The 22,043-nt window shown below is 56.2% G+C and overlaps 1 protein-coding gene across 1 annotated transcript in view; it reads left to right on the top strand.

The window, feature by feature from the left end:
• NTN1 (netrin 1) overlaps positions 1-22,043 on the top strand; it is a 170,019-nt gene that overhangs the window by 131,628 nt on the left and 16,348 nt on the right. The gene's annotated exons all lie outside the window — the stretch shown is intronic.

The raw sequence follows: 22,043 nt of genomic DNA, 5'->3' as shown, positions 1-22,043 counted from the left end.
AGGGGGCAAGAGCTCTGCGCTTCCTTCAGGGGAATGTCCCTGAAGAGAGGGCACCTTCACAGTGGAGGGGACAAGGGAATGGGACAACATCGTAAATCCTTGCTATGTGTCTCTATGGTGGGAGTGTGGAGACATTGTGCAGTGACCTAAGGTGTCCATCAAGGAGGAGGGTGTACAGCAGGGTTTCTCAATCCCAGCATGGCTGACAGAGGGCCTGGAAAATTCTTAGTTGGGGTGGATGGGGGGCTGTCCTGGCCTCCCCCTTCTAGACAGTTGTGATAATCAAATGTCGCTGGGGGATGAAACAACCCCCAGAACACCCCAGGAAAGGAGGCCAGAGGCTGAGCTCAAGGGACGTGGGGCCCGTGTGCGGGACCTGCTCTCTGCACCCTGGCTGGGGACCAGACTCATCCCACACCGAATCTGTTGGAACGAATGGTGTGGCCATTTTCTTTGACCACTGGTGACCCACAGAAACGGCCACTTTGGAGGGTCCAGCTTACTGTTTGGTTCCTCTGGGCCAGGAGGCCCTGCTCTGGGCAGCCTTTGTGAAGCTGTCCTCTTTCCTTCCTTCTCTGTCTGTCCGTCTCTGTGTTTCTCTGCCTTTACTTCTGTCTCTCTTCATCACCCCTCTCCACCACCTTTCTTATTCCTTCTCTTTCCCGGTCTCCTCCCCCTCCCCCTTTGCTCTCCCCCGTTGGGGGTCTGCACAAAGGGCTGGGGCAGAGGTCAGGCTGGGGGTGAGCAGGGCCCAGAGAGCACTGCCACCCCCCACCCCCTGCTTGGGGCCTCAGTCGCCCCAGGAAGCACAAAGGAAGCCATTTGCATAGCGGGTCCCAGGACCCCATTGTCTCCCCATGGCTGGCCTCTGCAGGTGGAAGAGGATAAAGGGATAGCCTGGGAGGCCAGAGGAGCAAGTGGGGGCGGAATATTTAGCCCTTCCCGGGAGCTCTTCCCACTGGAGACTCAAGGGGATGGCTGATGAGAAATGGGACAAGTGACAGGTGTCAGGGAGAGAGGCGATCGGAATCCCGGGGGCCCGCCCCTGTGTCACAGATATCACAGGGTCCTTGTTGGCAGGGGCAGGGTGGGGGCAGAGGCCTAAGCCTCCCTGGGGGGTTCCTCTCGAGGCCTGGGGCTGGGCGCTGGTGGGGGGGGGGGGGGGGGCCCCCTTGGCTGGGCTGTGCGGGGCTCCCTGGCCAAGCCCCTGAGCTCACGGTCCGTCCTCTCTGGTCAGGATCGCGGTCGGGCTTGGCCCCTCACAACCTCCACAACCAGTGACCCGGAGCAAAGTAAGCCTCCCCGCCCCAGAGGTGGGCGTTAGGCAGCCCCCACAGCCGTCCCTCCGATTTCTTAAATACCTTGCCAGGTTTAAAACCACTCCAGACCGAAACTAATCGTAATCGTAGTAATGGATTCGTCTGCCAGCACCGCCCCAAGAAAACACCGGAGACCGTGCGGCCTAAACAACAGAAGTTTACTTTCTCACTGTTTCCGGAAGCTGGAAGCCCAAGACCAGGCCGCCGGCGTGGTCGGGTTCTGGTGTGGACCCTCTTCCTCGCTTGCAGACTGCTGACCCGCTGTGTCCTCACCCGGTGCACCCGGCCAGGAGAGAGCTCTCCGGCGTCTCTTCCCATAAGGGTCCTGATCCCACTGTGGGAATCTTGGTGGGATACCGTGCAGGCTGTAGCAGGTTGTAGTCTGAGCTGAAGTTGCCACAACTTTAAACCCACAGTTATTTACTTAAGAGCATGGATTTCGTGACCCTTCCCCCCGCCACCCCCAATGAAAGTGTCTTCCGGGCCACTTGATGGTTTGGGGCTCAGTCTTCTCAATGAAATGAGGCCAAATGAGCTACGTGATCTATCCGACCCCTCCCGGCTGACAATCCCGGGGCGCCCCTCTTCCTGCCTCCTTCAGGGCGCCATGCTGTTGGTTGGGAATTGGCCCTGGTGGGGATACTAACACCTTGGCGGTTGGCACATGCAACAGACCGAGGCTTTTTCTCCCCAGAGCGCTGGTGGTTACGTTTTTCTCCGCATTTTCTCCGAAGGGCATCCCGGGCATGGAAGTTTGGATCTCGATATCCGGTCTGGCGTCCACATTTGACCGGGGGGGGGGGGGGGCTGAGGCCCAGAGGGGGACAGTGACTTGCCCCAGGTCACACAGCAGGTTGACGGCAGGACCCCAGGGGCGGATCCAGGTCTGCCAACTTTTCATTTACTGAGGTGCCTCAAGCAAGCGTCCTTCCGAGGAGTGAGCCGTCGGGAGAAATCTGACATTGGGGCTCGGAAGAGATTCCTTCTGCCGGAGACGGGTTCGACACTCATGAACTTTGGGGCAGCAGGTTTGGTGAGAAGAGCTTGGAAATTTCCTTCCAGCCCAGCTGGGTTAGGCTTCAACCACTGCCCTCTTCCTTCCAGCTGCTCCCACAGAGAGCGCTGGACTGTGAGTCATACCACAGCTGTCCTGCTTGAAGAAAGGTTAAAGGGCTGGACGGTTATACCTGCCCGTGTAGCTAGCCATAGGCTGGGGACTGCCTCCCCCCCCCCCCCCCCGCCCCCCCGGGAGGGGGAGTGCCACTTTCCAGATATTTCCAGTAGAGTTTCCATCAGCCCAGGGCAGGCCTTCAGAGAAAGTGCGAGCGGGAGCCCTTAGGCTTCAGCACCTGCAGTGGCCAGAGGTGGGTGTGCTAGCCCCGTAAGGGGGCTCTGGGCAGGGTACCAACCACATCTGCTCTACTGAGTAAGTTATTTGAGGGGGAAACACGTTTTACTGGGACTTGGGGACCCTCTGTGGATTTCTGTCTTGTGTACTCCAGCCACCCCACACCGTATAAAGACCTGGTGGTTCTCCCCTGGGGCCCCGTGTCCCCGCTCTGGTACCCAGCCAGTCACTCAGTAATGACAGTGTTGCTTAGGGTGGGCCTTGTGCTTCAGCAAGAAGCCCCAGCGACCCAACGCAGGTGTTCCTGGCGGGGCGGCTCCGTCGCAAGCAGTGAGTCGGGGGTCCAGGCTCCTTCGGTCAGGAGGTTCTGCCCCCCCCTAGGGCCTTGGGGTCATCACTGGTTTGGCAAGAGAGAGCTTAGGGCAGCAGGAAGGAGGCTCAGAAGGGCGGCCCCTCCACCTGTGTCCCATTGGCCAGAACTGAGTCACCTGACCACACCTGCTGCAAGGGATGCCGGTTAATGTAGTCTGTAAGCCCAGGAGGAGCAGGAATGGCTCACACTCTTTGCCACAGACCTTTGTTTACTGTCCTGGCCTCAGGGGCATCTGCAGCCATCCAGTTATTGGCACTGGAAGGAAACGGTTAAAAATGTGAGGGCCTTTTCTCTGTGTAGGAAGGACAAGGGACCTGCGTGCTGCCCGACAGCTGCCTGGATTTGGGGTGCAGACGCACCCGGGAAAGTACGCAGAGGCGACGCTGGGTTCCACGGCATGGCCTCATTGGCAGTGGCTTCACCAGCTGGGCCAAACGGCCAACCAGGCAGCGGGTGGATGCTACGGGGCTACAAGCATCCCTCATTCATGACCTTCCCAGGGAGCCCCGGCTTAGCCTCCCCCTCCCCTGCTCCCCCCGAACCACCCTTCAGTGTTGACGGCCGCTCCAGGCCGTGTCCACCATTGGCTCTGGCTGGACGGGTGTATCGACAGCCAACTGGATCCCCATTGGGACAGCTTTGTTTTCCCTGCCGAACACAAAATCCCCTGTTCATTCAGAGAGCCGACAAGGAGACCCCGTGGGGCTGGCCCTGTGGGAGCAGATTCCGGTGAATGCAGCGCCCGAGAGGCGGCCGCTTATTAAAGGCGGATACACAGGATAACTCTGCCCTCCAGGCGGGAGCCAGAATGGGGGGCACAGAGCTGTTACAGCGGATTAGCAGCCGCAGACTGACGGAGACAGGTGCAGCCTTGCCTGCAATTTGGAAGGGTTTATGAAATACTGATCCCCTGCTCTATAAATCCTTCCCTCGACCTCATCTGGGCTGCAGGCTGAAAATGGGGATCTCTTTGGAGTCCCCCCCCCATCCCCAACATTCCTTGGGAATTCTAGTCCGAGGGTTGGTGCGCTTGTCTCTTCATTCATCTATCCGTGGCACGTTCACCGAGGGCCCGTATTAGGGCCTGTGCTGGGGTTACGGGGAGGATGGAACGCGGGGCCCTGAGTTCAGGGGACCGTGGTTTACTGTGTGAGAAAGAGGCATAGATCGATGAATCCGATTCAGGCTGTTGCCTGTCACGGTAGAGCCAGGCGTCCCGCGTGGCCTTGCGTGGGCCTCCCGATGCCAGGCTTCGCCAAGAGCCTGCTGGGTCTGTTCTACCTCGTCCAAAGCCTCAGGTCCAAGGCGCCTGTCATCCCTCCAGGCGGGCTTTTGTTTCCTAATGGCAGATAAAGAGAATCGGGGCAAGGCTAGAAATTTGGGGTCCTCCAGCGAGACCTCTGGAAAGTCCATCTAATGTGGCGGACTTTATACCTTGAAGAAAGCTTAGGGAGCCGTATTCCTCTGGCTCTGAGGCAGATTCGGTCTCCGTGTCTTTCCCTCATGTAGAGACGGGACCCCCGCCATCTGCCCCAGCCAGGCAGCCCCCTCATTAGGTGAGGCAGCTCAGCCCTCTGCAGCGAGAAGACATGTCTGTCTGTACTCTCTAGCGGCTTTCCAGAGCTCATCTCTGGTGCAAGAGTTTTGATCCTTGATTCGGACGAGATATTGGAACTTGCTCAGTGGCTCAGGGTTTAGGTGAGCATGTAATAGTGGGGGTGGGGGGTGAAGGGGGTGGCTTGGACCTCAGGCCCACCGTAAAGCCTGCTCTCCCCAGGGCAGAGGCGCATGAAATCAGTGGGCTCTGAGGAATTCTCCTTGGCGGGGGCACAGGTAGCTGTTGCCCGGTTTCTAACAGGAGCTGGTGCTTGTGGGTGCCAGCAAAGAGCTAAATGGTATGCGCCACACGTGTGCCCCCCAAACCCAGGGGTGAAGGCTGGCTGGTCTCTCTGCACCAGAATTGTCCCGGCCGCCTCTCCAGCGGGCACGTCGGGTGCAACTCTTGGCGATCTGTGGGATGCACAGCCAGGCCTCTGGTTCCCTTAGGTCTGTGGGTGGTGGGTGGGAGTCAGGAGGTCCTCCAGGACTGGGGGACAGATGTGGAGCACCCGCTGGAAATCTCGGAGTTCCTGGAGCCTGAAGAGGTGGTTACGACGTGAAAGACTGATATAAAAAAAACTTGACTGTCTTGTGCAAGCCTAGACGTGTCCAGGTGGCAAGGGCAGGGTGGGGATAAGTCCACGTTGTCCACTGGCCCCTTGGTGACGTCCAGCCTCTAGGCCCTGCAGTGGCTCAAGGGAGAGTAGCTGTGCCTCCCCTTGGAACATGCAGACTCCTAGAACCTTCTGCGGGAGAAGCATCTGTGTCTCTGATTCCCTGGAGTCTTTCGAGATTTCTTTTCTTCCCCAGAGCAGACACACAACCTTCCTTCTCCACGTGGGAGGGTTAGCAGGGCTGGGTCTCGACAGGGCGGATGGCAGTGTTTGCCACGGGTCTCGCCCTGCTGGGGAGCGAGCGGCCCCCATAAATACGGTTTGCAGACAGCTAATGCCATGCAGCTCTTTTGCGTTTGATCATCTTGGAGGCAGATCTTTCCCAGACGCATCGCCGACTTTCCTGCTCCGTGAGCACTACCCGTTGAATGTGATTTCACCTTGCAGGATGATGCAGGGGTTGCAAGAAGGGGTCGTGCTGTGATGCGGCCACAATCCCGAAGCTTCTGGGCCGTGGTAGGGACTGTTTGCCTCTGTTCAAAGTGGCCCTTAGGTGTCCCACATCTGCCTGTCTTGCTCTCCTACTTTTGTGCGTCGTCTTCTCCTTGTCTTGGCCACCTGTTCCTTCTTCTCGCCAGTGGGCCCGTCTCTAGAGGGTCCCCCACCATTTAAATATATACATCCTTCCACACCGTGTTCAAGGAGCAGTGCTAACAACACTTATTATCAGAGTCCGTAAAGGAAGGATAATTAAACTATGAGCGGGGGCCCCTGGGTGGCTCAGTGGGTTGAGCATCCGACTTAGGCTCAGGTCATGATCTCGAGGTTCGTGAGTTCAAGCCCTATATTGGGCTCCGTGCTGATGCCTCCTTGGGATCCTCTCTCTCCCTCTCTCTCTCTGTGCCCCCCCAACGTGCACATGTGCATGTGTGCTCTCTCTCTCTCTCCAAATAAATAAATAAGCTCTAAAGTATAGGAAAGACCCAAAGGGATTGCCTTTGTAAGGCGGTTGGGCCATCCAGACCTGTCCCTTCCTGGTTCTCCCCTATATTCCAGAGAACTGAGATAAAGAGACAGGTGGCCTCCACTTGAGAGGGATTTCGTAGTCAGGAAGCATTTCCACACCCAACCCAGACGCCCAGGAATTGGAGACAGGAAGAGCCCCCTGGGTTCTCACTTTGGAGAACTGAGGAACAGGCAGGTTCAGAAGAGAGACCAATGTGGTGGGGCACCTGAAAGCCACGCTTTTGGAGCTTGAAGGACCCAGGGAGGCTTGGAAGGGAGGGGGCGCTTTCTTCGAAGGTCTTGCGGGCTGATCTGTTGGTTACACAGGTGGTGGGCACGTACGGGCTGGAGCTGAGACCACCTAGGGGAGAGACAGAAACAGGTGAGGCTCAGCTCACAGAAGTCCCGTGCAGCCCCAGGATCAGCGCCGAGGCAGATTCAGGTTCCAGGATGGCCACGGGGAGGTGCCAGGGTGGGCCGACCTTCAAGCAGGTGGCCCCCCCGTGGCCTTCGTCCAGTCAGTGGCAAGCAAAGGAATGTGTCGGCTTTCCCACAGGGCGACCGGAACGCCTTGGTTGAGTTCTGAGGTTGATTAGTGATGTCTGCCGGGGAGACTGTTGGTCCACCTGCTGCCTGGTGGCTTCCCTGCCCCACCCAGGCTTGTGCTCCACCTGTGTCTCCCCCGACAGCCCTCGTCTTTTTCTTTCCGGAGACACGTTGTTGATCCTCAAGCCTTTTGTCTGGGAGCCCCAAGTTTCATACCTGCTTTCCTCTTTTTCTCCTTTGCACCGCCCGGGAGCTCATCTGCCAACTCGTTGGGGGAAGGAACTACTCCCGAAACAGCTGCGGCAAGAGGAGGACGAGCCTCCTCCCTCCTTGAATGTGGCCCGCCTGCCCCTTCCTCTCCCTGGCAGCCTCTGAGGCCACAGCTGCATGTTCGAAGGCCTTGGCTGCTGGGACGAGGGGCAGGGGCACGCCGGTGGAAGGCGACGCTCTGGAAAAGGGTGTGGTTCTGCCCAAGAACCGGAAGCTGAGAGGATGGGCCCCGGAGAAGGGGCAGCCCCTGGCTCGGGGTGGGGGCAGGGGAAGGGGCATAGCTCAGTGCTCATCGGGTTGTCCTTGGCTTTGGGGACAGGGGCTCCTCCGACGCGGGGTGAGAGGCAGCTGGTGTTAGCAGAGGCGAAATGCCCGTAGAGGCCGTTACGTGGCTCAGACGGGGATGAGGGAGGGCTGCCCAAGTGGAGACTTAGCACCATCCCAGGTGTTCCGGCTGGACATGGGCTGGGCCCCAGCTGCGCCCCGTGGACCGCACTCAGCAGCCGTCTGAGGCCCGGGCAGGATCCGCAGGCGGGGAGCCGGGTGACCCCAAGGCCCGTGGGGCTGGTGGCAGAGCAGGGTCTGGGGCCATCTTTGCCGTAGAATTAATCCCCTCGGCGTGGTTCACGCCAGCTGGGGAGGACTGGGGGTGGGCGGCCAGGGGTCAAGAGAAAATTCTGGATGTCCAGGAGCTGGTTCGGCGTGCCGAGCTCTCCTGCCTCCAGTCAGGAGCGCTTTTTGCAGCCCCGAGGGCTCTGGGCAAGAGGCTTTAATCTAATTACATGCTTTATTTGAGCCAATTTGTTTTCCAATCCATCTTGTTCAGCAAGAAGAAAGAGCGCGCTGGGGACTCCTGGCACCCTCTTGTTCCGAGGGGAGAAGAGGGGCTACTCTCTTGCGTCACGTGGGCCAGTGCAGCCCCTGACCCTCCCCCAGCCCGGCCACCCCACCCCCAAACCGGGCCGCCTTGCAGGGAGGGGCTGGGGGCTCGCCACCTCTTTCCTCAGCCCAGGGAGGGAGAGAGAGCCCGCTTGCGGGTCCCCTCTTCCGGGACTCCAGTGCGCCCGCTTTGTGCGCCAGGCTGACCGAAGCAGGACAGGCTTCTGGGCGGGCGGTGCGGGAGGGGAATGCTCATTCCCGTGGGGTCGGTCCGGCCCGGAACCTTCCTGGCCTCCTCCTGCGAGGGCTGCCCTCAGCATCCCAGGCCCAGGACTTCAAATCTGCAATTATATTTTCGTATTAAAGCAGCAGCTTTAGGATCTGTGTTATTTTTTTTGTGTTTATTTATTTTTGAGAGAGAGAGAGCGCGTGCGCGAGCAAGTGGGGGAGGGGCAGAGAGAGGGGGAGACACAGAATCCGAAACAGGTTCCAGGCTCCGAGCTGTCAGCACAGAGCCCGACGCCGGGCTCGAACTCACGAACTGCGAGAGAGATCACGACCTGAGCAGAAGTCGGACGCTTAACTGACTGAGTCCCGCCAGGCGCCCCGGGACCTGTGTGCCTAAAGTCTAAACAAAACACCAGCGTCCTTCCACCCTCCCCGGAGAGGGAAGATTTATCAGCTCCAGTCTACTCCCCAGGCCTGGAGCCTCCACTCGTCGAGGCTCAGCTTTTGTGTTTCGCGGCATTTTCCCCAAATTATCTTTCTCCAGCCTCCCTCCAGCAGCCCGCTTCGGGCCTGCGTTTTTACACAGACTTGCGTTTTGGGGCGGGGTCCCTTGTAGGGCCTGGTGCCTCCCGCCCTTGGACAGGGGAGTGCCGAAATTGCACGGAGCCGTGGTGTCAGCTGAGCCCCCCTTTTATTCAAGTCACTCAGCAAATATTTATCGAGGGCTTACCTGTGTCCCAGGCCCCGGGGAGAGGGCGGCGAACAAGGCAGCGGCCCCTCGTCCTCCGGGAGGCAGGGCAGAAAATCAACACACCGAATTGCATCGTGTGTAGCTTCTAGCCCTCTGTGACAAGTACTGGGAAGAAACCAGAGCCCCCAGAGATGGGTTTGCGTTTTGGAGCAACCAGAGGTCAGTCAGTACATATTCGAGTGAGCAATTTAAAAAAAGAAAAAAAAGAAAGAAAAAGAAATTCTTTTCATTGGGTGCGCCAACAATACACCGAGATTTGTTTTCTTGTCCTGGTCCTTGAACCGTAGTAAAAAAAATAAGGGTAGCTTACGTGTTTTAGAGCTTAGCATGTCGTTAGATCTTCAGAGGGTTCCGTGCATGTAATACACGGGCAACCTGAGGTTCAGAGACATGCAGTGTCACACCCAAAGACACACAGCTTGAAAGTCATGGAGCCCGTCCTCTGGGTTCCTCGACAGCCACCTGCTAAGTGCCCCTCAGTCCATCAGATTCTGGGGTGGACCGTTCCCGGTGGACTGAACCCTGGGGTTCGGGTAGAGACAGACACTCCAAAGGGAACAGGCCAGGACCCGCAGAGGAGCCCCCGGGTGCGGAGCTCGAGGGGGCTGCTGTTCAGATCCCAGCGGCGCGTCTCAATACGGGCAGTAGGGCCCCTTGATTTCGGGTGCCTCTCAAGCCCTCTCCAGCCCAGCTCGTGCTGTTGTCGCAGAGCTTAGCCGGTTTAAGGGACGCCCCGGCCTTTCTCAGGGTGTCACGCGGATCATTGCCAAGGGGGCTGACTGTGTCTCTTGCTTGGGGACCCTGTATCTGCGGGTTTGTGTGTCCCAGCAGATCTCACAGGGGCACCTGCATTCGGCTGGCGTTACGGTGCCACGGCCAGCGGGTTCAGCCAGCACTGTGCCCGGTGCTGGGACCGAGGTCCGGCGCACCGCCGGGAGACGTGGCAGACAGGCTGTTCTGGACCGTGAGATAGGCGCTCGGAACGCTGGCGGCCCACTCTGGGTCCAGAAAGATGGTGGGGGCGGTCGCGCTCGGGTGCCCAGACCCCACCGGGCCACCTGCTGCTCGGTGGGGGTCAGTTTTATAGTCTCTGCTGAAGCCCAGGTCCAGTCACCCTACTGGTCTGGCCCCACCTTTCCCCCTGCTCATCATTCACTGTCTTTAGCTGGGGACCTGCTTAGGGGGTGCTCCGAGGGCCACACCCACTCCGCAGCGCCCTCTCCTCCCCGAGGTCCCAGCCACGAGGTCCTGTCCCAGAGAAGCTGTCTCTGACGCTGCACCACTGTCACTTCCTCCTAAATCCCACGCGTGGGCAGGACGGTTATTGTCATTGCCGTGCCCCTGTTTCACTGATGGGGAGACTGAGGCTCGGAGCGGTTAAGGGCCCCAGATCACTGGGCTGGGTATGTGATCTCGTTTTACAAGAAGCAGCTGCTTCCCCTGGAGCTCCTCTCTGGGGCCAGAAGTGGGGCCGGGCCCGTGGTGGGCTGCAGGGGGGTCTCGGAAGGAGAGTATCTGAAGTTGCAAACGTCGGGGTTTGCTATCCGGGAAGAAAGGAGGGTGGGTACCGGGGAGGCTGTGCTGGATCCGTCAGACCCGGGTCTGACGGTTGAGCCTCTCTAGGGGAAAGTACGGGAAAACAGGGTCCTGGCTGGGCTTGGCACAGTGCACATGTCTCCACCCGTGCGGGTGCAGCAAGGGGACCATCTGGGAAGCCCTGGGCGCCGGTGGCCGGAGCCGGGGAAGGGGCAGAAAGCAGGGCAGGGCTTACCTTGGAGCACGGGAAAGGGTCCGGAGCACCAGCCTCGGCTCTAACCCGCTGAGCCCCGGGCCCCCAGCTTCACGCAGGAAGACGATCCAGTTCACCCCACTGTGGAGCACACACCCGTGTCCACACTTCCTCACCGGAACGTGTCTCTGCGGTCTTTGACGAGGGATGAGGCTTGTGGGGCGGAATGAGAAGGCTTGGGAACTGGCTCTTCGTGAGGACAGTCCAGAGTGGCGATCACGTTGCGGTGGCCTCAGCTGTGAACTGCTGTCTGGGCAGCCCGGGGCGGGGCGGGGCGGGGCAGGGGGGGTGCCCATCCCATCCCTGCTAGCGAGAGGGTGAGAGCCGGCCTCGGTCGGTGCAACTTGAGACCCTGCACCCGGCAGCCCCCAGCCACCGAGGCTGGGCCAGAAGCCCCTGGTGGCTTTGCGTGACATTTAAAATAGAACCTCGACTTCAACCAGGTCACGATCTCGCGGTCCGTGAGTTCGAGCCCCGCGTCGGGCTCTGGGCTGATGGCTCAGAGCCTGGAGCCTGTTTCCGATTCTGTGTCTCCCTCTCTCTCTGCCCCTCGCCCGTTCATGCTCTGTCTCTCTCTGTCCCAAAAATAAATAAACGTTGAAAAAAATTAAATTAAATTAAAAAAAAAAAAAAAAGAACCTAATCTGTATCTGGCTGCACACGGCCTGTCAGACTGTGTGAGTCGCATCTCTGCCTCTGTCTTCATTCATTCTGTGCAAGGCACCCCAGCCTGCATTCAGTCCCTGGGCTGTGCCAGGCACTTGATCCTGCCTCAGGGCCTTTGCACAGGCCTTTCTTCCAACTTGGAACCCTCTGCCCTCAGATCTTCATGCCCGGCCTCCTTTGCACTGTTTAGGTCTCCGGGTTGTTTTATCCCATAAATAAGTGGTCCCCATCCTCACCGAAGAAGGGACTCGCTTCGGAATATTTTTAGTGTTCTTTTCTTCTGAACCATGAGAGTTGTATACTCATTACGGTAAAACTAAAGATACAGATAAGCCAAAGCGAGACCGTAAAAACCAACCCTAGTCCCGCCAGGCAACGTTTTGGTGCATAAGATTCTCTGCTAGAATAGAATTCAAACCCTTGCCCAGGTCGACAAGCCCCCAGGGACCCCCTGCAAGCGACGCAGTCCCACCCCGTTCACCAGCTCCAGGCTCCCCTTCTTTCTGTGTCTGTGTCCCGCCTGGCCCTTTTCCGCCCTGTGTGCCTCACAGAGCTGAGTCCTTGTCCTCCTAAATGCCACCTCCCGCGGACTGACCTTCATATCTGAGTAGGTCTCCATCCCCGCCCCCGTTCTCTACCGACATGCGCTGCTCACGTCTCCCTCCCCTTTATGAGTGTCACTCTTTGATAGGCGTGATTACACTCCTGTTGTTGACCTGTCTCCTCCTGCCGTGAAGCCTCCCCAGCGTTTCGTGAGCCTCACTGTCCACCCAGCGTCTCCCAGAGCTGGCCACATGGAAATTGCTCAGCAAGCTCTTTAAGTGAGTGGATGGATGATAAATCCGTAGAAGCGGGGGTGCCACGTCAAAGGGTGTGCATTTTTCCAGGGTTTTGACATTTCGATGCCGGTTGCACTCGAGGAACATTAGCTTGCACCCTTAGCTTAGCTTGCACACCTTGTGCGTGTGTCCGTATGCGAGTTCATGAGCCAAAAATCCTATGTTCCCGTGGATTTAAGTTGCATTTCTCTGATCACTTAAGATTGCCCATTTTTACATCTCCTTGTCCCTTTTATCCCCCTCTCTTGTGAATTGCCTGTTTCTCTCTTTTGAATTTTAGCTTGCTTGTCTTCTTGATTCCCAAGAGTTCTTTACATATTAAAGACCCCCATCCTTTGCTATCTGTGTCGCAAACACTTTTGGCTTTTTTCTAGTCGTTTGCTTCAAAGGTCACAGGCACCTGGGCCCTAGCTCCTCTGCCAGGCCGTTCCTGGGGGCTGCCTTATTTGGGGGAGTCCTAGGCGTTTCTGCCCCGAGCCCAAAGTCAGAAGGAAATTACGTTGTAGAGGCAGGTAGGACTGATAGAGTAGATGGGCGAGACCAGCACAGGCTTAGAGAGATGTCCGGCCTGTGACCCTGGCTGTCCCCGAGAGGTGGCTGTACCCTGGGTAAAGGGCTTGTGGGTGGAGATACTAGGAAGGTGGTCTTACTTCGGGGAGAGTCTTTAAATCACCTGCAGCCTTGGACGGAGAGGGGGGGAGTTGGCTTCACGAGGAGTGCTTCCTGCACCCTCCCCACGCCTTCCCTACAATGGCCTAATTTATGAAGCCCCCGGGCGCCCACCGCGTGCCAATGGGACTCTGGCCTGAGGAGGTGTGAGAGGCTTTGTGGTTCTAGGTCGGGTGGAGCCCAAACACACTTTCTCCGGACAGACTGGCCTCACCTGCCTTTTGTCAGCTGCTGGTGGACAGAGTGGCCCAGTCGAAGTGGATGGAGCCAGCCAGGTGTCCCTCCTAGCCCTGCCCCCTGAACTTTTCCACCCTGGCCAGGCGGCGGTGGAGCGGGGGTGGGGGGCGGGGAGCAGGAGCCCCCTCCCCTGCGCCCAGCAGCCCACCCAGCCCTGCAGGTCTCAGCCTGGGGATGGACCGCGGTGGCTGGTGTCCCTTGCTCGTCACCCCCACCTTCCCGAGCCTGACAGCCCAAAAGCAGAGAGGCAGGGGTGCTGCTCAGAGCGAGACCTTGGCCAGCTCCCCGCCCTGCTCCGAGGGAGGTGCCAGATGCAGTGCCCCTGGTTCCAACCGGGGGACGCTGGGCCCCGCCTGCCATATGCTCGGAGATGAGCCTCGATCTGGCGAGCAGGCCTGCCCAGCAGGATTTTTGGCACCTGGGGCACAGGAGGCAGACCAGAGGGGTGAGCTACCCGAGGTGGTGGGAGAGGACGGGAGCGGCTCAGCCGCTGGGATTGGGCCTGTAGGGCCCCCTCTTGGCTCTTGGCTGCGGGCTGGTCCGGGGAGCAGGTGGGGGGAATAAAAGGGAGGTCGGCTGCTCCCAGGAGGAGCCAGGACGCCAGCCGGCCAGGATGGGCCTGCTGCGAGCTGCAGACGGCAGCCTCCGGGCCTCGGCAGCTCTCTCTGGTCCCCGCGTCCGTCCCTGGCCGTCCCCGTCTTTCCGGGGAGGCGGATGGGACTGGCAGGTGACCCTGGCGTCGGGGCCCCTGCGGACCTCACTGTACTGATCCGTATCCTCAGTTCGAGCCCCAGGGGGTCCCCCGAGAGAGCGGGGGCCCACCCCTCACTCTCTGCTCCTGTGCGGAGACGCCCCCCGGGGGGCCCGGCCACTGGTCCGGCGAGGACGGGACCCTCTTTCCTGAGAGTCATTTGTGCCGGGCACAAAACGCGGGGTCGGCTGCTGAACGAGATCAGTCAGCTGGTCTGCAGGGTCTGTGGGTGCACGCGCTCCTGCTGGTTTTTATTTCAGCGTCGAACGAGTAGGACACTGCTTTTCCCTTTTTTTTTTTTTTTTTTTTAAGTTGAAAAATGATCGATTTTAGGGACTTCCACACGGTCCTGCTCACCGATTTCCACCTTTTTCTGTGTTTCTGCCCCAGATCAAGTAGCATCGGATCCAGGGTTTTCTGAAGATGAGTTCTCTCTTCTTTAGTCCGACTTGGTCGTTGACGTTTTCCTACAAAGCAACGCCTTTCATTCAGTGTCCAAGATTTCAGCCTAAAGCTGTCTATGGTAGCTCTCTACTTTGTAAAACGTTCTTTAGACCGTGGGTTGTACCGATTCCCTTATTAGTTCCTGAAGCGTATCTGAGGTTTCTCTCTTAATTCATAATTAGACCTGACAGTGTTTTGCCTGGTCTTCGTTTGCTTGGTTTATTGTTGTTGTTGTTGTTGTTGTTGTTTTGGGTTTTTGCTTGTTTGTTTTGTTTTTTGTTGTTTTTCTTTTTGCTGGAGTTTATTGGTTCGGGGGCTTTCCTGAGAGTCATTTCTTGGGAGTGTTTGCATCTTGTGAGTTTTTCTGCTATTCTGTCCCCCTGCCTTCTACTTCTGTTGTTAATCTTTTCCCCCAGCTCCCTTCAGATGTTGTTTTGCTCACTTTCTAACTTCTAGAATCGAGTGCATTTGTTTTCATTGTTTTCTGTTTAGGAATAAGTCCTGTTTATTACGATGCGGTTGGGAAATGTGGCCTGTACATTTCCAGCTCTTTTGGAATTAATTTAGCATCCTTTTACTGCTTATGTGTCTGTCCGTTCCTTTGTGTGCTGCTAATACCTTTTGGTTAATATATTTCAATAAGATATTATCCCACACAGGACATTCCCTCCATTTTTATTACTGGGCGAACTTCTTTGTTACTTAGTGATGAACATAACTTCCGTAAAGACGCTTACAGCTTCTTCTTTCAGTGTTGTAAGCTTTGAAAACAAACTGCTTCAGGGGTGCCTGGGTGGCTCAGTCAGTTGAGTGACTGACTTTTGATTTCAGCTCAGGTCAGAATCTCATGGTTTGGGAGTTCGAGCCCCTCATCTGTCTCTGTGCTGATGGTGCAGAGCCTGCTTGGGACTCTCTCTTTCTGCCCCCCCCCCATAATTATTAAAAAAAATTTTTTTAAAGTAATCTCTGCACCCGATGTGGTGCTCGAACTCACAACCATGAGATCAAGAGCCTCGTGCTTGGTACACCTGGGCGGTTCGGTTGGTTAAACGTCCAACTCTTGATTTCAGCTTAGGTCACGGTCTCATCGTTCGTAAAATTGAGCTCCTCATCGGGCTCTGCATTGACAGTGCGGCGCCTGCTTGGGATTCTCTCTCCCTCTCTCTCTGCCCCTCCCCTGCTTGGTCTCTCTCTTTCTCAAAATAAATAAATAAACTTAAAAAAAAAAGTCACATGCTCTACTGACCTCACCAGACAGGCGCCCCCATATTACCTATAACATATTTCCCGTATTCTCTGGTGTTTTGTGGTTGCCTTTGAGTTTTTTGAAAGCACTATTTGATCTAATGGCTTTTATTTGTTAGAGTCAAACATGAAACAGCATCTCTTAATTTTTACCTACTTAAGACTAAGAATTGTATCCCCACCCCATTCTACTGCTTAGTCTTTGTTAATATGATCTAAAATTTCAGGCTACGCTTTATCGTTATTCATACGTGTATGTCCTTATATATACTCATTCACTGATGTTCCCTTTCAAAAATTTAAAAATTATTTTGAGGGGTGCCTGGGTGGCTCAGTTGGTTAAGCATCTGACTTCGGCTCAGGTCATGATCTTGTAGTTTGTGAGTTCAAGCCCCACATCCAGTTCTGTGCTAACAGCTCAGAGCCTAGAGCCTGCTTTGGATTCTGTGTCTCCCTCTGTCCCAGCCTCTCCCCTGCTTGCACTCGGTCTCTCTCTCTCAAAAATAAATAATAACCATTAAAAAACTTTTTAAAATTATTTTGGTATTTGCCTTCAGTTTTAGAACCAAATATGAAATGTCCACAAGGGCTGGTTTCAGAGCCCATCACCGGCACATTCATACTGTACAATCTCATCAAGGCTCACCAAGACTTCCCCCTCTTAAACTCTTACTTTTGATTCATTTCATGGTTGTTTGGAAAACATTCTCGAGTATCTCCCTCAAAAAAGGATATGTGATTGGAATATTGTCTGGGATCTTTCACACTGAAGAATGCCTTCTGTTCTTTGTGGTGTGCACACATACGAGACAGTCTAGCTGGGTATAAAAATCCTAGACCAACAGACTTTTCCCTCCTCCTATGAGCATTGTTCCATGGTCATCTGGCCGGCTTCTTGTTGTTGATTTTTCATCCGTATAGAATTTTCTCTCATCCTGGTATTTTGTATGTCGTGCAGAGACATGTCTGAGTGTTGGTGTCTTTTCCTTGGTGTTTTCCCAAAACATCCATGAACCTTCTCCCTGTGTGTATGTAGGTCTGCCTTTAGCTCAAGAGCCCAATCTTTGATTCTTGTTTCTGTTCCACTTGACTTCTGCTGCACTGTCTCCCGTTCCACTGTCTCTCTTATATCCTTACCACTTTCTCTTTTGTGGTTTCTGTGTCTTTATCCTTTTCCTCTAGAATTCACGAGTGTCTCTCTGGTTTATTCTCTCTGTGTCTGAATCAGGTTTCTCCAGTATGATTTCTTTTTCCTGCTTCCAAAGGAGGGTTTTTTATGTTTGTTTGTTTGTTTGTTTGTTTATTGAGAGAGAGAGCACAAGCAGGGGAGCACAGCAGAGAGAAGGAGAGGGAGAATCCGAAGCAGGCTCCGTGCCATCCGCACAGAGTCCGACATGGGGCTCGATCTCACCAGCCGCCAAAGTGGATTTTTAACGGTGCTCCTGAGTTTTTAGGTTTTGGCTTCGGTTTTGGTTTTCCCAGTTCTTTCTCTCCTGTGTCACACTCTGTGTACTATTGTATGGTACAGTCTCTTCAGCTCAAGTGGTCTTCCCTTATGGCTTTCTTGTCCAATTGCATAGAGGTGGTGCCTTTTTAGATCTTTTTTAGCCTGCCATGCCCATTCAGTTACATGTCATCTGTGTCTGTTTTGAAGCCGTGGTGACAGAGTTTGAATACGTGTGAGAGAGACCGTATGGCCTGCAAAGCCGATGATATTTGCTGTTTGGCACTTTGCAAAAAGAAAAAATTTGCAGATCCCTCTACTGGCGTGACAGACGGATTCTCATCTCAGCTCCAAGCTGGATGGCAGGGGGAATGCCTGCAGCTCCCTCCCTGCTCCCCGGGTCCTACCAGCATTTTCCCTCAATTCACTTTTGCTCTGTAGAGATGGTATCCTGCTGTCTGCACTGCCTGGTCTCCTCATTCTCTGCACTAGTGATCTTGATAAAAATGCAAGTTCAGAGGTGCCTAGGCGGCTCAGTCGGTTGGGCATCCCACTCTTGACTTTGGGTCCAGTCGTGATCTCACGGATCATGAGTTCGAGCTCCACATGGGGCTCTGCACTGACGGTGTGGAGTCTGGTTGGGATTCTCTCTCCCTCTCTCTCCCTGCTCCTCAGCCGCGTGCGCGCGCGCTCTCTCTCAAAAATGTATAAAACATTAAAAAAAAAAAAAAGAATCCTCTCCCTGGAGGAGGGAACCGCCGCCGATGCCCCCACCCACTTCCTGCCCCTTTGTTTTCTGGTGGTTTTGCCTCTGTGTCCTCTCTTTTTTTTCAAGATCTTTTCTGTTCATCAGACAAAAGGCTGCGTCTCGAGGTAAAACCTGGGACAGGTTTTGCTTGTTTCACCACCATCTGCCTTTAATTAATAAAGATTGCTCCCAGATTCCAACATTGGGTCATCTATCAGTTTAGTTTTTGGCGTTAGCGTGAATTTCTGCCCCCCCCCCCCCCTCGTCTTTACAGCTATTTTGGAACAAAATAAGGAGAGAGGCTCCACGGGAGCTGCCCGGTAGATGTGCCATTTTGAAGGAGTCGGGACTGCGTCGTGTAAAAGCTGTGGCTTGTCCGTCCCGCAGCAGGCTCCTTAGCTGTGTGTGCATCTGATCAAAGAAGGAAGTGCAGGAACATTTTCCCTATCCAGGGACCACTTGTCCAGTGACCTCAATTCTCTGGAATACAACCCAAACAAGGAGTGCACAAGCAGCCAGAGAGCTGCCACGGTGTCCGTGTTCCGGGTGTTATTCACTTTACCCAAAGGAGAGTGTTCCGTTTCCCTCATTCGAAGCCGGGTTACCCGTGTTTTCTGCACACTTCTAACGGTCTTGGTCTTTGCATTCCTAGCCCACAACCAAATCGGAACCGGCAACTCTGAAGGGGATAGGGAACGTTTTTTGACAACGGGCACACTGACCTAAGGAGTGTTTCTGATGGGGGCACTGGGGTGGCCCAGTCGGTTAAGCGTCTGGCTTCAGCTCAGGTCGTGATCTCGCGGTTCGTGAGTTCGAGCCCCATGTCAGGCTCTATGCTGACGACAGCAGAGGGCCCGCTTCAGATGCTCTGTCTCCCCCTTCCCTGCTCACACGTGCATTCTCTCTCTCTCAAAAATAATAAATTTTTTTAAAAATTAAAAAAAAAAAGAGGTGTTTCTGGTGGACCAGAAGGAAAGACATAGGACCCCTGCTCTCACCCCACAACTCACACACCAAAGTGAAAACAGATACAACTGTAAATGCTTACCAGTGCCTGGTAAGGGCAGGCGCTCTACGTGAGCGCCCTCCACTTTGAGTCAACAACCACGTCTCTGGGCCTTTCCTCTGCCAGTCTGGGTGCCCTGGGCACCCTGGCCCTACCTTCCACACCTATAGTTAGTTCCAGGAGTGACTCCTAGGACCCTGGCCGCGCATCAGACTCACCTGGGGAACTTAAAAAATCAGGACAGGGGCACCTGGGTGGTTCAGTCAGTTACGTGTCCAACTTCAGCTCAGGTCATGATCTCATGGTTCGTGGGTTCAAGCCCCACGTCGGGGGCTGTGCTGACAGCCCGGAGCCTGGAGCCTACTTTGGATTCTGTGTCTCCGTCTCTCTCTCTCTCTCTCCTTCTCCCACTCATGCTCTGTCTCTCTGTCTCTCTCAAAAATAAAATAAACATTAAAAAAATTAAAACTCAGGACATGCAGGGGCACCTAGGTGGCTTCGTTGGCTAAGCACCCGACTCTTGATTTCAGCTCCGGTCACGATCTCACAGTTCATGAGTTCAAGCCCCGCATCCAGCTCTGCATTGACAGCTAGGAGCCTGCTTGGGATTCTTCTCTCTCTCCTTCTCTCTCTGCCCCTCCCCTGCTCGCTCGCTCGCTCTCTCTAAATAAATAAATAAATAAATAAATAAATAAATAAATAAAAACTTAAAATCCGGGACATGCCCCCTAAACCAGTGAAATCAGAACGTCTTGGGAGTGGGACTCAGACATCAGTGTTTCTTAAAGCTTCTGGGTAATTCCATCCCCTAGGGCCCCGGGTGGGGAACCACCGGGGTGTGACTAGCAGGAGTTTTCCAGCTAGACTGCCTCATCTCTAAAAGGCGGCTAATTGTCAGGGCTGAGGGCTCACACCTCATGCCTCGTTGGTAATGTTGAGGGGCTGCCATTGAGGTGCTGGGTCTCGATAGTCACGGGGACCCACCGAGGCTTTGTCAAGCAGGGTCTCACTAGGCAGGGATGCACGCCACACGTTCTAAGACGGTTTCTGTGCCAGGTGGATTCTTGGCCCCGGAGGGAGGAGCTGTGGATGTTACCAGGAGGGACAGGAGGGCGCCAGGGCCGAAGGTGTCACGGGAGGTTGTCGCGGGGTCCGGCCACCATCCCTCCAGCCCCACGGTGCCGGGCTGACTTGTGGCGGATGCTCTGGAACCTTCCTGGCTTTCAGGTGGGACTAGCGCTGACTGCCTGGGCTGTGTGCCCCGGGCTGAGACGGAGGGGGTGTGTCTGGCCCTGGTGCCGGGGAGGCAGGGTGTGGGGCATTTCCTGCAGACTGGAATGCAAGCCCTGACGCGGGCCAACGACGTTCGACCTTCGTAAAAATAATAAGGAAGCGACGAGAGTGGATTCAAGGCTGCCCCAGGAATAACGTCACCCAGCCCTGCTCGTATTCCAATTCGCTTCCCTCAGTGGAGAGGGCAGGGAGGGACTCGAGCCAGCTCGCTCAGGACCGCAAGGACTTACGCACAACCCGGGTTCAGACGCAGTGGTGGCTTTGCCCTGAGCGTCATCTGTCCCTGAGCTGGCGGAGATGTGGCCAAGAGCAGCCGTTCCCACGGGTGAAGTGTGCTGTGGTGGTCATGGTGCCAGTGCCACTGATGTGTGCGTTCGGGCCACCATCACCTCACATTGACCTCTCGGGCTTGGCCACAGAATGCAGGCTGCTGTGTCTGGACAACCCAGATCCTGCGTCCCGAGAGGCCCCTGCTGCGGTCACCAGCCAGCCAGCACTTAGGGCCTCTGGTGCTCCTGGGCGGGGCCTCCTGGCAGGTGGGCGGGGCCTCCAGGAGAGTGGGTGGAGCATCCTGACAGGTGCCCTCTGGCTGGTGGGGGGGGGGGCCTCCTGGCAGGTGGGCGGGGCCTCCTGGAGAGTGGGCGGAGCATCCCGACAGGTGCCCTCTGGCCATGGGGGGGGCCTCCTGGCAGGTGGGCGGGGCATCCTGGGGGGTGGGTGGGGCCTCCCAGCGGGTGGGCGAGGGCTCAGGTCCAAGGACTCAGACCACAGGGCAGCAGGAGGAGGGGCTGCTTTTCTCCCCCATTTCCTGAGACTGGTACCCAAACAGGTGCCCCAGGAAGTTGGTTCAGGAGGGGGCAGGGGGCTGCCAGGCCCATGGTCCTCAGGGCAGTGGGATGGAGCTGTTTTTCCTTCAACCGAGGCACCAGTCAGTGAATTCCAGAACTTGGAAGGAGGCATCCACCTCCCATGGGGCCAGAGGCTGACTTTAGCGAAATCTCAGGAAATTTCGGGAAATCTCTGAATATTCTCTTCTGCCTATCGGAGCCATGATGGGGGCAGGGGGGCAGATGCACTGGGAGGCCTGATTTGCTGCTCTCGCTTTGTTCTGTGCCCCCACACAAATCATTGCTCACCCCCACCTTGGCCTTGGTGTTCCCCTCTGCAGAGTGAGGGATGGCACCTGTTCCTGGGGCGGTCACCTCTTTGTGTGTATGTGACCTTTGTAGCCCCCTTCTCCTCGCCCGTCACCAGGACACACGTGCCCAGCTCACATCCACTGCCCGATGCTGTGTCTGTTCCTAGACCAGGCTGGGCCGTCCAAGCCCCCAGCCCGCTTCCCCACCAGCGGTGTGTGCGTCCCCAGCTCTGAGCGTTAACGGCCCACTTTTGAGGGAATCCGTTGGTTTGCAGAGACACTGCTCGGCATAACCTAGTGCAGTAATCGAGCAGCATCTCAGATCTGAGTCTGAGGCCCAGCCGGGGCACCGGCTCTCCAAGATGCACCGGGCGGGTAGTCCTGGGTTTCTTATCTGCCGGAAGGGAGTATCACCCACGTATCAAAGAACTGAGCGAGACCCATCGGCCGGTGGTGCAGGGCGGGCCGGGGCGACTTCTTGGGCCCCTCTGGGCTGGGCTGGCCGTCGCGCTAATGAGGGTGTCACATCACACGCGGATCCAGCAAAGGAATCGCATCACCGGAGCGGGAAGAGCTGGTGGGGGAGAGGGCGTGGTTGGGCCGAGGCTGGAGGTTTGCTTCGGGTGGACAGAGGCCGCCCCCGGGGGAGAAGCAGGCTGGATCTCGGCAGGCCCCAGGGCCCCGCACGTCGCGCCTGGCTCGCGCTCCGGCTCCGGGAAGCCCCCGAAGCGATACCCGGCGGTCGCAGGCCCAGCAGCCCTGGCTCTCAGCAGTAGGGCCCATTAGAACTGAACTCTTCTTCGTGGAACATTCTATTTGCACACTCCAGTAGAGTGGACACC

The sequence above is a fragment of the Herpailurus yagouaroundi genome, unplaced genomic scaffold (genome assembly GCF_014898765.1).
Source record: "Herpailurus yagouaroundi ecotype Mexico unplaced genomic scaffold, PumYag 208, whole genome shotgun sequence".
NCBI lineage: Eukaryota > Metazoa > Chordata > Mammalia > Carnivora > Felidae > Herpailurus > Herpailurus yagouaroundi.
This window is presented reverse-complemented; position numbering and strand designations above follow the sequence as displayed.